At 37.4% G+C, this 17,127-nt stretch overlaps 1 pseudogene; it reads right to left on the reverse strand.

Annotated features, from left to right (window-relative positions):
* Positions 1 to 5,850: 5,850 nt before the first annotated feature.
* LOC125920828 (tubulin alpha-1 chain-like) lies at positions 5,851 to 16,850 on the reverse strand (annotated as a pseudogene).
* Between the last annotated feature and the right edge of the window lie 277 nt (positions 16,851 to 17,127).

Raw genomic sequence — 17,127 nt, forward strand, 5'->3', positions numbered from 1 at the left:
TACATGAAAGTCATTATGCGCAGAAAAGGAAGGGTTCGATAAAGTAGTCCTATGGTTCTCACCCATTCCTGTTAGCAGAAAATACACACTCTGATTATATTAATTTTACATATACTTTAAGAAGTGTTCTGCAACTAAATGACAATTGGAAACCACTAAATTGGACTTTTCACCTGATGACCTTTTAAATTAATTGCTTATAATCACCATTAATCATTCTGAAATCAAATCTCAGCATTATTGAAGAGAATAAATTAGGACTACCATTTCAATCACAACTTACATTTTTCTTCTTCAGCTGCTCAAAAGTAAATTCCATATAATGTACATACACTTGTATAGTTGGAAAATAATTGTTTTTTCAAAAGCAATTTATTAACACTCCAAGTAGGTGTGGTGCAATTTTGAGTTAGTCATTTTTAATCCCATAGAGCTTTCATTATAACACATACTTGGTACTTTATTTGTATGAGTTCCTTGCTACAAGAATTATCACTCAGTTATCTTGTCAATAAATATTAGACTCAGCCACCTGTCAAAATATGTGATCTCAAATAATATTAAACTAACTATTAAAATCTAGGGTGTTTTGGAGAGCTTGTTATTATAATAGTAATTTTTCCAGCTTCAGTAAATGTTAAGTCATTATGATCTAACTGGATTAGCTAGATAAGAAGCAGTTCTTTGATCCTGAGAATGTGTTTTCCTTTTTCTGTGATTGAATATATTCTTTTAACATATAAAGAGCAATGATTTAGGTCCTGGTTCATTCCAGGAAGATCCGTTTTTAAAACACTGGCTCATGATATACTAGCTATTATTCATTTGTAAATTAGATGGAGATTTTTTTCAGAATGGAGATTATATTTTGCTAGTGATGAGACATCTTGTGTCTATGATCCAGGTGAATGTTTTCTTATATAAAGCTTATATAAACCAAAGAAATTGAACTTGTAAGTAATATGACTGTGGGTGTTCATGAAAGAAGAGGAAAGACATTGGGGTGGTCTCAAATATTTCATCCAGGTTGGTTTAGATTCAGGAGAATTATCCACATTATACTATAGAACAAACCTGTTTAGATACTTGAGTATTCATGATAGCCATTTTCTCTGAGACAAAGCTGGTTAGCTGGACTAATTTTAATATATAGCCTATTATTAATCTCCATATAGGCTGTGGCTTTTCTGTTTTGAAATAGGGATATAACCTCAGACACAGTGTAAAAGAGCTGAGTTGATTATAGTTTTCCAGGAAACTTAAGTGTGTTTGGTCTCTTTGATTGGATTGCATAGATTGCTTTGGATGTTTGGATTGGTTACTACCATAGATGGCCACATCCATTAACGTAGTTTGGGTTATCTTCCAAGTTTATAATACTCTTGCCCCTATGCCACAAGTAACTCATGGTAGCCATATAATGGCACGTGATGTTGCCTCTCAGGCATTGATGATTGGATTGAATTGGACATGGCACAATTGATGCCAAATAGATTTTGTTTTGGGTATTTTGGAATTGGAATAAGAAAGCAAGTGACTTCTGCTTACAGACAACATTTCAGGTAAAATCAGGAGCTGTAATCTGTCCATAATATTCTATATGGATAAAGAACCAGAAAGAAGAAGAATGCAGCTAGGCAAAGAGAAGCATCATTGATAAAAATAAAAATTCCTAATAGTTTACATATCTCAGTTCTAGTCAATATAGGTTCCATATGACTGCTTCTCTCCATTTCATCATAGTATAGTTCTCTCTCTCTTTCTCTTTCTCTCTCTCTTTTTTTTTTCCTTAAGGAAGCATGAGTTGTTTCTATCACTTACAATGAAGATATCCCACTCAATAAAGATTGAATTCATTAATGAGGACAACAAATATGAAGATACATGTAAGTAACATGGTGTGTGTTCAACATAATTAAATCTAATATTAAAATGTTATGATCTTTACAACTTTCAGTTTCAGTGGGTAACCTTTATTTGACTTTGTCTTCAAATTCTGGGAATCCTTTACTCTAGCCACTCAAGCACTTTCTACGATATTTAAGACATACTTCAAATCTAAGATTACATGAAATCATTTGCTTTATTTCAAAAGACAAAATATTGAGACATTATCTTTGAAGAAACACAGTAATAAGTCATAGTTACATCTAATGAGTTGTTATTGAATTTGTACAAGCAAATTAAAGATCTCCTTTTATGCAGTTAGAAATGCTGATCTTACCCATTATGTTAGCTTGCCATTGATATCTTATCTTATTGACAAAAATGTAAAAGTGAGAAGCATTATGTCAGTTCTGTGTTGAACTACTGAATGTGTAAAATGTAAAAGAAGTAGACATTGTTGGCTAGAAATAATGTTTATTATTTTTTTTTATTCCTGCAAATGGCTGCTTAAACATTTGAAATGTGTATAAAACCTTGTTATTCTTTGATTTGTATCCTCATGGCTTATTCCTCTCAGGAACTGTCAGTTTCTTGTGTGTGTGCATGCAATATATTTAATTTCTTATTTTATTTTTTTTAATTCATATAAAGTGGAGAAAATAGGTTTGGATCTGTTTGATCAATTCCTTCAGGTGCTAGTCTTCTTTAATTGCAGTATTGATTGCAACAGGTGTAATGGGACCTGTGACTTCATATGACACTATGTCAGCCTTCAGAGGAAACAAAAGCTTTGGAAGAAAGTGGTTCAGGTTACTATTTATCTCATGACCCTATGAAAGTTGACATGTGTCATTAATAGTGACATGCCAAAGATTCAGATTTCTTTGGCATAGCCTCTGCAAGTTAAGACTATTCTCTGAATCTTTATAGTCTTGAAATCTTTCCATGTACATTTCCCATGAGAATTTTAGTATTTCTTGAGTTCAGCAAGGTCAGATGAAAAGCAATCCCCCCCCCCCTTTCTTCTGGTTTCTGGTTGGCTTTTTTGTTTTAGATAACAACCGGTGGAAGAATTGTGAAATTGTAAGAGCTCATAATTTAGTAAGGGAAATAAGCAATGGATACAAATAGTGGCAACCCAAGATGGTCTATTAGTGGCATATCTGAGACTAAGGCAGTTGGGAAAAGCCATTTCTGAAAGTGGACACGGGAGGCTGGTGGATCTGTCTCAGCCACTTTTTAGCTGTTTCCTCACTGGTGATTTGAGCAATAAATATAATCTATATAAACTTCAGTTTCTTCATGTGAAAGATGGGACTAATAATAATATTCATTTAATTAGGCTGTTTGTCAGCAGAAAACAAGACAGTATATATCTCTAGATAATCATATGCACTCAAAAAAATGTAAATGAAACATAATGCCTGCAGTAGAAGAAGAAGTTACTTTTACCTGGAATATTCAGAGAAGAAGCCAAGAAAAAGAGAGAACATAACTATAAGGGGTGTAAGGTTTCAAAGACTGAGATGATGGGAAATGCCTAAGTGATGGTTATCAGAGGTGAAAATGTGACACATGACCACAGGAAAGTGAATAAACTAGTTTGAGAGATATATAATGCTTCTGTATTTCAATGCCTCTTAAACTTTTCAAACCAAAAGACTCCTAAGGGCACAGGAAAACATCTGTCCCTAGGGAAGGGAACACCACCAATACCTCTTCCAATGCCACCTAGTAACAAACATGTATGAATGTTTGCAATTGACTTTGCTCTATGCTTTACATTCACTGCCTCAGTTTATTGGCAAAATAACTCTTGGAGATTGCATGAGTCTCACTGCATGAGAAAAGGAACATGAGGATCACAATTAATGAGTTAGTAGGTGATGGAACTGGGGACTCAGGAGTATGACTACAGGGCTCTCTTTCTAAACCACTCTGTATCCTGCCTCAGGAGACTTGATTCAGGGTGTCCAATTTTTTTGAAGTCTCTTATTTTATTATTATTATTTTTAAACCATGAAAATGTTGAATCCAATTCCATAATATATACATTTATTTTGATATAATGTTTTAAAATACTTTCTGTGCATATGTTTTCATCTATCTGTTCAGTGGGTTACACAGACTCGATTTCAGAAGCTCTGACAATTTTCAAGTGTCTCTTTTCAAGGATATTAAGATATAACCTTGAAAGAGCTTCTAGCAATTTTTAATTTGCTTGTTTGATGGTGCTTTTCACTATATAATTCCCAGCCAAGACTTTTGCTGCTTTGTTTGAAAAATGAAATAAAAAATCTAATGCTCTTTCTTCAACATTTGCTTGATTAATTTTAAAATTTTCTATATTTATAACTTTATGCAGTTATTAATTAAGGTTTTATGATAACAGAATAGCTTTGTATAAGACTTCCTTAAAGTTTTATGGTTTTTTTCAGTTGATGATTTATAATTAAATACTTGTCATGAGGAATCATGAATCTCCTCTGAAGAAAACTTGTAAATGGATTCCTAAACTTCAAATTTGGAGTCAAGTTTAGAGACATTGAAATATTTATTCTATGAAATTAATAAAGGATAATTTTAAATGAGTTGTAAATATCTACATTACACAGGATTATATTCTAATTAAACTTATTAGCAGCATTATAGAAAAGTATTGTATTTTAGTTGCAAACAATTATATTAATCTATGTAATGTAGACTTACTATTCACAAATTATCTTCTGTTTGTACTTTAATGGTGAAGACCAAATACCAATTTGAATCAATTATGTTTAATATCTTGATTAGCAGCATATCTCTTGGAAAAAATAATAAAGTTTGCAAGATTTATGAAATTCAGACATACTTTAAAACCACAAATGCTTTCATTTCTTGAGAGCCAAAAATGAATGGAAATTAAGCTTAATGTATTAACTAAAAGCAAATAAACAAAACATATACCTAAATAACACTAATTTTGGTTCTAATTTAAGTAAGAACTTTAATATATGGAACTTTAACTCTTTAATTATGATATACCTAGGAAAGTGAATTATGATTAAATTCATATGCAACATTTCATAGTAAAGTTATAAGAAACAGGCCAGAAAAGAGAGACAAAAATGATTTAAAGAAATCATCATGCCTACAATACTGATTTTTTTCCTCTGGCATGTGGCCAAAACATTGTCTTTTCCAACAGGAATATAAGACTGATATTTTGGTTACAATTACATGGGAGATGTGTTTAAAGGCAATACCCCAAAATATAATTGATTAATTGTTTTTATTATTATTATTATTATTATTATATTTTTTCATTTAAGACAAGGGAATACATAAGGTACCTGGGTGGCTCAGTTGGTTAAGCATCAGACTCTTGGTTTCAGCTCAGGTCATGATCTCACAGTTCCTGAGTTAAAGTCCCACATCAGGCTCTGTGCTGACAGTGCAGAGAATGTTTGGTATTCTCTGTCTCCTATCTCTCTCTGCCCATAGCCCTCTTGTTCTCTCTCTCAAGCTAAATAAACTTAAAAAAAAATTAAAAATGACAGGGAATACTTTATTCAAACCCATCAGAGAAACGGACAGCTTGGGTGTGAAAAAAAGCATTGTATTTTCAAGCATTGGTCAGTAATTGTATATGAGAGTATATACTGCTACATACAAATTAACTGATTAGAACACAACTTTTCAATGTTTAAAACAATAAACTTCCCTGCAAAAGCAGCACTTTTGGGACATTTTTTTTTTAATTTTTTTTTTTTCAACGTTTTTTATTTATTTTTGGGACAGAGAGAGAGCATGAACGGGGGAGGGGCAGAGAGAGAGGGAGACACAGAATCGGAAACAGGCTCCAGGCTCCGAGCCATCAGCCCAGAGCCTGACGCGGGGCTCGAACTCACGGACCGCGAGATCGTGACCTGGCTGAAGCCGGACGCTTAACCAACTGCGCCACCCAGGCGCCCCTGGGACATTTTTAACTTCAGTATTTCTCTCCTTCTTCTTCACCCTCTTCTTTAACAGAAGCCATACTGACCTTCTCATAATTCTCAAGGGCAGCCATGTTATCATGGGCCTCAGAAAACTCTCCATCCTCCATGCCCTTGCCTATATACCAGTAAACAAAGGCATACTTGTCATACATCACGTCAAACTTGTGGTCCAGGTGAACCCAGGACTCAGCAATGGCTGTGGTGTTACTCAGCATGTACAGTTTGCTGTACTTTGGCCAGTTCTCCACCAGGTACCACAGTGGGAGGCTGGTAATTAATACCAACTTTGAAGCCAGTGGAGCACCAATCCATACACTGGATTATACAGTTGGTCTTGATGGTGGCAATGGCATCACTGACATCTTTTGGAATCATGTCACCACAGAACAGCAGGCAGCAAGTCATGTATTTACCATGGCAAGGGTCACATTTCATCATCTGGTTGGCTGGCTCAAATCATGCATTAGTGATCTTTGCTACAGAAAGTTGTTCATGGTAGGTTTTATCAGCAGAGGTGACAGGATCATGTGTGGCCAGAGGGAATTGGACATGGGGATAGGATATCAGGTTGGTCTGGAATTCTGTCAGATCAACATTCAGGGCTCCATCAAATTTGAGGGAAAAAGTTATGGAGAACATAAATTTAAACCTGTTAACCTATTTAGGTTAGTTTAGGTTGGGTGTTCAATATCAAGATTTGTATGACAGGTGTAATAGATTGCCTCATTAGCACAGAGTGCTCCAGGGTGGTATGGGTAGTGAGGATGGAGTTTTAGGGTTCAACTACAGCTGTGGAAACGTGGGGGCTGGGTAAATGGAGAACTCCATCTTGGACTTCTTGCCATAATTGACATAGAGATGTTCCATCAGCAGGGAGGTGAACCTGGAACCAATTTCCCCTCCAAAGCTGTGGAAAAGCAAGAAGCCCTAAAGACCTGTACACTGGTGAACCAGTTTCCTAATTCAGTCCAAGACAAGGTTAATGATCTCCTTGCCAATGGTGTAGTGCCCTTGGGCATAGTTATTGGCAGCATCTTCCTTGTCTGTGATGAGCTTCTCAGGGTAGAAAAGCTGGCAGTAGGTGCCAGGTGAGAAGTCCATCAATGACCATGGGTTCCAAGTCTACAAACACTGCCCTGGGCACATGCTTACCAGCATCCATTTCAGTGAAGAAAGTGTTGAAGGAGTCATTTCCTCCCCCAGTGGTCTTGTCATTTGGCATTTGACTATGGGGGTGGATAGGACTATTGGTGTTCCAAGCAATAGAGCTCCCAGAAGGCATTGTCAGTATAGACACCAGCCTGGCCAACATGGATGGAGATGCATTCAAGCATCGTTGATCCTTTGCAGCTGTCAAGCAGATGGCAGAGAGGAAAATAGGAGATTTTTGCTTCTTACAGTGTGACTCCTAGGCAGTTAATATAACAAAACCTGCCAGAATATAGCTTATTAAATGAAATGTAAATTTTTTATTTTTAAATAATACTTTCTCTGTGTGGAAAGAGTAAAAATCTGATGGACCAATAATTTCTGATAAGGTTATTTCAGTTCCATGAAATGTGAAGTGCTTTTTAAAAATGGTCTGCATCCTTGGGGCACCCAGGTGGCTCAGTTGGTTAAGCATCTGACTCTTGATTTCAGCTCAGGTAATGATCTCACAGTTCATGGCTTTGAGCCCCTCATCAGGCTCTGCACTAACAGTTCACAGCCTGCTTGGGATTCTCTCTCTCCCTCTGTCTCTGCCCTCCTCCACTTGTACTATCTCTCTCTCTCTCTCTCTCTCTCTCTCAAAATAGGTAAATAAATGTAAATCTTAAAAAAATAATAAAAAAATAAAAATGGTCCACACCCTTGACGAGTTCAAGTTTAACAACATATAAAAAATATAAGTAACTAAATTATATTATCATATTTATTACTGCCTACATATATCGTACAAGGGAATGAGTAGTGAAGCTTATTTGAGATCAGTAAGGCTTCACAGAGATGGAGCTTATATACGAATAAATGAAATATGATGAGATAGTCATCTAATGAATCTAACATGTGCAAACAACATATGCAAGAGAATAGAGAAACAAAGTAATATGATGTATTCAGAGGATGTGAATTTGGCATTTCCAGACGTTAAGAAGGGGAAGGGTTCGATGGATGGGTATGAGACTGCAGGGCAACTGTATCATAAGATGAGTCATAAGTTATAAGATCCTGGAGGTTTTATTATGTAGATGAGAAAATATCTTAGAAAAGTTTCTATGTCAGCTATTCAAGATAGGATAGTTCACACTACTAGTGTAGAAGAGGAATTCACTAGTAGTGAGCCAGGAGACAGGAAACTTAAAAGGTTATTTTCACAGTTTGAATGATAAATTCAGTAATACCTAATCTAAGAGAGAGGTGGTAAAGATGAAGTAGGACAGATTGAAAGCCATTTCAGTATGATTTAATGATTAAATTAATACATATATATAGTGAGAATGGGAGAGTCAAATTAACTTCCAGGAATGTGGCTTTGGGGAGAAAGAAGATAATAGATTCAATTTGGGCATGTTGAATTTGAAGTTCCCATGGAGTACACAGGTTATATAAATTCAGTAGAAAATCATATATACAAGTTGTGACCTTGGAGAAAAGGACAGGGTCATAATAGTATATTGGTGGCTATCATATTCAAGGTCCCAAGAGGAAGCTTAGGACGCATTCAATAATAATTAGAATAGTTTCATGAGGGTGCATTTACAAAGAGATGGATTGCAAAAGGATGGGCAGGATAAAGGAAACCAAAAGGATATTGAAGGAAGATGTTACTAACAGCAATAACTATTACATCTTTTAGACCTAAATAGATGAGAGAAAGTAAATTATACCTAAAGCCAGATGTAAAGATATATAGGGTGAAAGTGGCCATCAAACAGTGTCCATCTGTTGAGGGGTACAGTCAGGCAGAGAGGAGATATCATAGGAGGGGAATACATAACCGGATCTGACTTTCTTCCTTCTCTCTAAACTTCTGCTGGTGATCTCCATTGGCCAAGCTGGTCAAAGGAAGACATAGTGCATGGAAGCTCATTGATATAGGACCTAAAGTTCTGCTTCTTAGGGCACAGAGCAAAGTGAGAGAGCCAGGAGTTAATCTGGAGTAAGCAGTAGAAGACACCCATCACAGAAGCACCAAGGGATGCTTACCTCAGGCAGAGTGTGCCAAACAAGTAAAAAGAGAGTCTCTGAGAGAAGAAAAGCGGGAAAAATCAGCACTGACAGTAAAATGAAAGGGAATTGATACAGTGGTTGTTATAGGCTTGCCTAATGTTAGGCCACTCATGGAAAGTCAAACTGGTCATAATAGAAAATATGGAGAGGTCAGGAAACAAGACAACGAGGACAGGAGAGTATATATTGTATATTGTAGGTGGTGATCCTAATAATAGTTTTAGTGGGGTGGGGTGATATTACAATGGATTAAGGAGTGAAAGGAAGTAAGGAAGTTAAAAGCAGTAAATGTAGATTCCTTTTTAAGGGTTTGTGAATTAAGAAAGAATGATGGTTAGAGGGGCAGTCAGGATGTGAGTTCCTTGAAGAAATATTCAAAGGTTATGAGATTTATCTAATGTTTTAATGCTATAGTTTTAGACTCAGGAATACCATGATTCTACTTTAGAAAGGCAGCAATGTTCATATTAAACAAGGTCAATATAACCCTCAACAGAGAATAAACAACTACAGTGTGAGTCTCTTCCTCTTGGTTCTCAAACTGTGTGTGCTAGAACCTGGGCAAGGGAGTATGTGAAATATTAACTAAATATGTTCTTAATCTGGTTTTCTAGGCCACAGTTTGACCTTTACTGATCTTGATGGTAAATGGAAGTATATTTCTGTGGCTACAGTCTACTGCTTAGAAAAGAAAGTCCCCAGATGTTTTTAAGTACTAGGCTTCAAATGATATCATTGATGATGAGACAGTACAGATTGTAGAGATTTTAATAGACAACAGGTTTCTATCTTCCTTCTTCAACTCATACTATGTATATACAAAATACCTTTATACTAGGAAATATAGTCAGTGTTGAGCAGTGGTTCTCAGTGGAGGGTTGTTTTGCACCCCTTCGGGGACATTTGGCAATGTCTGGAGACAAACTTGGTTGTCACAACTGGGCATGTGCTATTATCATGTAGTGGGCAAAAGCCAAGAATGCTGCTAAGCATCCTATAATGCACAGGACATCCGCACCTACAATGAAATTTTATGCAGCCCAAAATGTTAATAGTGGGGCTGTTGAGAAATCCTGGTGTCCAGTTCTGAAGAAAGAGAGGAAAAATACAAGAGAGATTAATCCTGCCCCTGTTCAGTGATTCCTCAAAAGGAAGGAGTAGATATGCTAGAGTTCCTTATGAAGGTGTGGTGTTTCAGAACTAGAAGAAACTGGGATTCTTCTATTTTATAACTGAGTTTGTGAGTAGCAACCCACAAAGATGTCCTACCATACTGACGCTTGAATGGGGGAGAAAAACTATGGCAGCATAGTGAGGAGTTCTGGACATAGGATGGCTTCCAGATCATCCCCTGATTTCCCACTCCACCAGAGTAACACAGAAGTAATCCAAAAATTCTGGGACCCAGGAAGGCTGAGAGTAAGGGCCATGTGCTTGCCAGTGACTAAATACAACGTAGAGAATTTCATAGAAGTCTCCATAAGGTAAGTGGTGCAAAGTTGCCAGCTGAACTTGCGGAAAGCTGAGGTGACTGTGCTCTCAAAGGGAGCAGCAAACCCTGCTGTTCTTCTCCATAAATGATCATCCCAGATCTGACAGCTGCTTGCAACCAAAGACTCTTCTGCCATAAACAGTTCATGCCCCGTCCTAACTGAAGGTCCCTAGGGAGCTGAGTGAGCTTCTGGGAGCAAGCAGTCAGGGCCCAAGTGAGGCAATTAAGATGACTTTGTGAACACTTTGAGATGGAAGTTAAACAATATGGTAACTACTTTAAACAAACCAGGGTAAGGGAGTAAAAATCTCAGGTGGACTTCATAAAGATTTCTGCATGAAGTGGGGAGATCAGAAACTTGGATTGAGTTGAAAAAAGTTCAGTTTTAGAACATCTTAATTTTATTGACTTATACTGCAGACATTTCAGATCCACTGCACATTTAAAAATTAATATTGGTTATTCAACTGTTAAATTTCTCTTACTTAGGAATTGACTCCCCTGCCCCATGCCTCTTTAACAGGACTCAAGATTATATATGAAAGTATTTTACATTTATATTGTGCTTATACTGATTTCTAAAATCAGCTTATTCTGATTTCCTTATACATAATTTTCTGTCACAAAAAATATAGTGATTAAACTATTTTATGATTATTTCTTGACAATTGGCTATAATAGAGTTTATCCATGAATGTTTTGTAATACTATAAAACCAGTACTCAATTTAAAGAAAAGCATCAGGAATGAGGGATCCATAAAAGCAGTATCACTGGGCCACCTAAGTTTTAGAAGAATATCATTAGGCATACAGTTATATTAAAGAACAAAATATAGCTTTATTTTTTGGAGAACTGATAAATAAATAGAAGTTTTTTGGTAAAATCTCCATAAATAAATCTTTGTGTCTAAAGTAGCTATTTTAAAAGATTGTAAGAAGCTTACAGAAATACTATGGTATTGCTTAAATAAATTCAGGAAGAAAACCTAATGTCAAGAAAAACTTTATCTCCTCTTCTCCAATTTCTTTTCTTATATCCTTTTAGGAATGCCTTATTCATATATAAACTTTCTGAATGCATACAAGTGGCCCTGTTAAAGGTCTCCTGATCATCCTTGACAGTGGAAGTTTCCAGCTCCCCTTTTGCTCCCTCCCTGGTCACTACTACATTCACCTTCTACTGCCTAAGACCTCTCCATCCCCACCTCTTTGCACTTCTCACCCTGCACACTAAAGCCTTTCCCCATTACTATTTTTTCAATGATACATCTCATTGTCAGACTTCTACCATACAGAGGGTAAGGGCTGGTAAGAAGGAGGGTAAGAGGTTAGGAAATGTGGGATAGACACTAATGAGTTATTATTTCAGATTGCATAGTAGCTGTAATCTCAAATGGGCACTCCCATCTTAGCTCTGCCATTGAAGAAGGTCAACTATTCTTTACCTTAATTGTAGAAATTTCCCGGGTTTCAGTCTATTACATGAGCCAAGAATTTGGGGATTTAGGCCATTGCTCATTGTTTTTCTTTGAACTATCCAGTGCCATCAGAAGCATCTGCTCAACCTGCAGCCCTTGAATGCGTCCTTCCTGGCATTCTGTTCTTATGGTAGTTGCTCAGTTTCTCAAAGCCTTCAACGAGCTCTTTTTTCCAGATTACTATAGATGAGATGTGAATCATAGATATGCTATGTCATGCTGGGTGTTAAGATTATTCTCCTAGAATAGTAGGTGAAGCTTTGGTTTGTTTGTTTTCAGCCCTAAGTAAGCAAGATGAATAATTCTAAATTCCATCTTATTTACCAAGATTGTTTAAGGCTAGATTACTGTGGTACAACTCTGCCCTGTGTGTATCATCATGGTAGCCCCTCCAGGGTCACCTCTGCAACCTACTCATGGTATCATTTTGTCCCCACCAGTCAGAATTATTTATTCCAGAAACTGCAGATTGTTTCTTGCGAATTTGAACTGCCAAACAACTCATTTGGAAAAAAAAACCAAATATAACAGGAAAGCTAGACAGATAGGCTCAGAAAAACTCAGAAAACCTAACTGGCTAGAAGCCTAGGCAAGGTCACCTGAGGAAATATCTGTGGGTAGAGGGCCAAGGCTGCCACCACTGGATGCTGGGTTTTTCCACTGGCTCTGCTGTGCCTGGACTGTGGAGGCTACTACCGGCAGCACTTGACTACTTCCCCTGGACAGTCAGAATTAATTCTAACATCGCTCTACTTCCCTGGCATAAGCACCTACATGATGAAGCATAGCTTCGAGCAATCAGAGAGAACACATGTCTAATATTAAAGCTTCTTTATCGGAAGGTGGTGCTTAAATTTTACGAAGTTAATACATTGTAAATTTCCCCAAATATAAATAAGGGCTGTGGGCTAGAAATATTCCAGCACTTTTTCAGATTTACTCTCCATCCTTTTGCACCCTGCTCTATGCCTTGATGCTGACTTGTGCAGACTCCATCAACTCATCCCCTTATTGTCTGGCCTCAGCTTGGGTAGCCAATAGAAAGCCCAGGCAAGAGACCAGTGGGGGAGGAGAGAGATATGAAGGTATATCTTTCTTTCTTTTTCTCCTAGCAGTGTCTCCATGGACTGGCTATATCATTTGACAGAAGTGTTAGCTTTTGTAGGAGACTTCTCCAGTTTTTTTCTAGCTTTCTGGGTCACTGGGATCCTATAACTGCTCCCTTTGCTCCTTAAAACCTATGGATGGTAATGGCATGAGATACTACACTATCCCTTGTGGCTTCCTTTGCACTACGCTCATTTTTGTAAATTGTCTCTGAATTAAATCCTCCTCAAATTATCATCATTTAGATGTGCCATCTGTTTCTGACTGGGACCCCAACTTATATAGGCACCCTCAAAAATGTCAAGTGTCCTCTCTCAAGGTGTTTCTCCCTGTGGCCTCAAGCAGAGCTGTCCTGTAAGGAACACCACATATTCCTCTCTGTTTTCCCCATTGTGGTCCTTTTTTGCTCTCTGAAAGTAGACACCTTTTCAAGAAAAAGAAAATTTCAGGGCTATTTTACTGTAATAGCTACATGAAAGAACTTAGGGAAGGAAATCCCAAAGCTATGTAAAATAGAGAAAACTGGGGGAAAAACTATTGTGTGGAAGAGTGGAGTGTTTTAACCCTTGAACTCCCGATAAGGTCACAAATTGATTATACCAAAGTGTTACATGATGTTTTTTACTTATAAAGTAGCACCTTCTATGTGGGGGTGGATATGGGCATTGGAGGGAGGGTAAGGGGGCGCCTGGGTGGCGCAGTCGGTTAAGCCTCCGACTTCAGCCAGGTCACGATCTCGTGGTCCGTGAGTTCGAGCCCTGCGTCAGGCTCTGGGCCGATGGCTCGGAGCCTGGAGCCTGTTTCCGATTCTGTGTCTCCGTCTCTCTCTGCCCCTCCCCTGTTCATGCTCTATCTCTGTCCCAAAAATAAATAAAAAACGTTGAAAAAAAAATTAAAAAAAAAGAAAAGAACTTATAAAAAAAAAAAAAAAGGAAGGGAGGGTAAGGAAAAGTCAGTTAGAAAACAGAGTAGTGGCCATCACCTACTGTTTAGCATTAAATGAAATAGCACATCGTAATCTGCTTATTTGCTATAGGCTATGATGTTGGAATGAGTCATGCAGCCAGTTAATGAGTTTAACAGACTGATTGAAGTCTATATATAAAATCAACATATTTTTAAATTTATGGATTAAAATTATGGATTTAGGAACATCTCTGGGTGTTTAGCTTTTAAAGAGATTTGTGATTTTTTTGTGTGTGCCTCAATGCCAGAATCTACCCTCATTTTGGTAGTTAAATGACACTATTATTTTCTTATTTTATGCATTATATTTTATTGTTATAATGGTTTAATGAATTATTCTTTCCAGGTATAACCTACTTTTGTACAAAGTATATCAAGAGTTTAGGCTAAAGGGATAAAAACAAATGGGAGGATTTCAGGCACCAGAACGTGGGGATAGTTGCTAAAATACGTTTAGAGAAAGTAGTTCTTAGGCACTTTTCATCACAATGTGTGTGTGTGTGTGTGTGTGTGTGTGTGTGTGTGTGTGTATTTCCCTATTTTGCTTTGGCATGTGACTAGAAGTAGATTTCTGTACCTGGCATAATCATACCCTTCCTAGTTTTATGAGAAAAGAAACAGATATAGCCCATGTCCCTCCTAAGTCCCTTCTGCACATATCTAACCCCTGCAGGTTGCTTACTGTGAATATCTGTGACTCTGCTGAGGGCTTTGGTGTAGCTTGTGGCGGGGGGGTGGGGGGCATACTTGCTCCTTACACAAGGCCAGCTGAAAGGGCAAGTAAATGCTCCAGCAATGACAGAAGGAGACTTAGTGGGTAAATATCTCAGATTTTCCACCCCTTGATTGTGATGATGTCATCTCTTCCAACAGCCCTAATAAGATTGAGCCACTTGCCCAAATTGATACCTAGTCTGATAACCTACCTTTTATTGGTTTCCTTGTCCTTCCTGTCATACTGTCCAACTCCCCGAGTGGTGCTTTCTGGGATCACCTCTCAAATAAAGTACCTGTACTTGAATCCTTGTCTCAGCAATGGCTTCTGGAATCCAAATAGACAGTTGATGCCAAAAATGGTCATAAGAGAAGACCCTCAAGACAAGATTCTGGAACTGGATTAGTCACCAGCTATATGGCAATAAGGACCCTATAACTGGTAGTAAACTGTGGTGTTGTAAATATCTCTTATGCTAAGAGTCTCACCTGTGGTGAATTGGAATGAGTTACAAGGGAACGAGATGCCTGAGTTCAGACAACACTTCTAGCCTTTGGGAAATATGGGTAATGGTATAAGCATATTGACATTGGTTGGCGTATGACAACTGCAGTGAAGCCTTGTAGTATAAAAGTGACAGGCCTGAGGCAGCCAACTATCAGCTTAGCTTGGTATGATATAAAGACCCTTTCTTCCAAGAGTGGGAGGGCCAACTGCTGACAGAAGTACATAGTGAGCTGCATTCATAGTCCTGGCAAGGCTCTTACACTGATGTTAGGGCCCTGCTGGGGAAAGAACAGACACTGATACATGGGATAAGTATTTTCTGGTGGATACTTTAGGAGGAAATATATTATTTGCTAAATGAGTTACAGAATCTGTATATTATATACAGTAGAAAGTACTGGGAAAAAGTGCTTGAAAATGAATGCTAAAACTGGTACACCATGATAGAGGGTGAGGAGAGGAATTAAAGGCAGGAAAAGGCAGTTTATTGATATGGGGTATTCTCCTGATATTCAAGATTAAGGTTCTAACACTTCCTTGGAAGAAATTTCTTAGAAAATATTAAAGAAGTGATTAATAGGCTTAGCAATGTGGTTATGTTAGAATGACTTTATTATGTAATACTAGAGAATAAACAAGTTGACTATGTTCACAGGTAGGACTTAGTATTTCTTTCTCTAAAGTGATAGAGAATGTGATGGTTAAGGGCATATAAATATTGTTGAGAAGTAGAGGTATTTTCTGTAGATCAATTAATGATAGGAATTGAGAATGATACTAATTTGCAATTGGTAAGCCCATGTAGCTACACTCAACTATCAGAGATTTATATGTAATTCATTAGACACCAGTCACTTGATGGCAAGTTGCTTGTATTACACCGCCTACATACTGGGAGAAAGGACAATTCATCCTTATTGGTATTGTAAAGTATCTCCAATTTGGGTTTACTTCTCTACCTGCTCCAATGTCTAAAGATTTGAGATTGCACATACCACTGCCTTCATTCTATGGTAAGGGAGTTATGACATTAAGCCCTTAACCACAGGATTTACTCATTCCATCATAGACTGTACCCTTCAGAAGTTGCAAGCGAGCCAGAACTTTAACTGGGTCTCTAAGAAGCTATTCCAATGTTCCTTTACTGATTTCTTTCCCTTCTCTGCTTCACACCTTCACTCCTCACTGATGTTTCCTTGGGATCACATCAGAAATAAAAGACTTGCACTTGAATCCAAGTCCCAGGATTTGTCTCTGTGAAATCCCAAACTGAGAAATATATCTGACTTAAAAGATAGGTAACTAAAAGACATATGATCTCTATCAGTTAGGTATGGGTCAGCTTCAAACAATAGAAAACCATATAATTAAAACTTAAATACCCGAAGAATTGTTTAACATAATTACAATTTGGAGATCTTCAATCCAGGGCTTGTACAGTCTCTCAGTTATGCCAACAGGATCCAGGATCTTTCTCAGGTGTTCACATATACACCTTATTGTCCTATGTCACAAGAAGGCTGTGACATCATGTGATGTGACATAGGCCTCATATCATTTTCTGGGCAAATAGAAGTAGGAAACATTTAGATGGAAAGACAGAATCAGCAGATATCTACCTAAATTTTTCAGTGGGAATAGTGAGAACATGGATATCCATAGCAGCAAAAGTGTTTGGAAAGCTGGAGTTTGAGCAGTTGAGTTTACGAGTTTTTGCAACCTTTATAATAAAAGCATAGGAGAAAAAGGATGAAAAGGGAGGTTCAATCAAACAACCCATAGTG

This window comes from Panthera uncia, chromosome C2, assembly GCF_023721935.1.
Source record: "Panthera uncia isolate 11264 chromosome C2, Puncia_PCG_1.0, whole genome shotgun sequence".
Classification (NCBI taxonomy): Eukaryota; Metazoa; Chordata; class Mammalia; order Carnivora; family Felidae; genus Panthera; species Panthera uncia.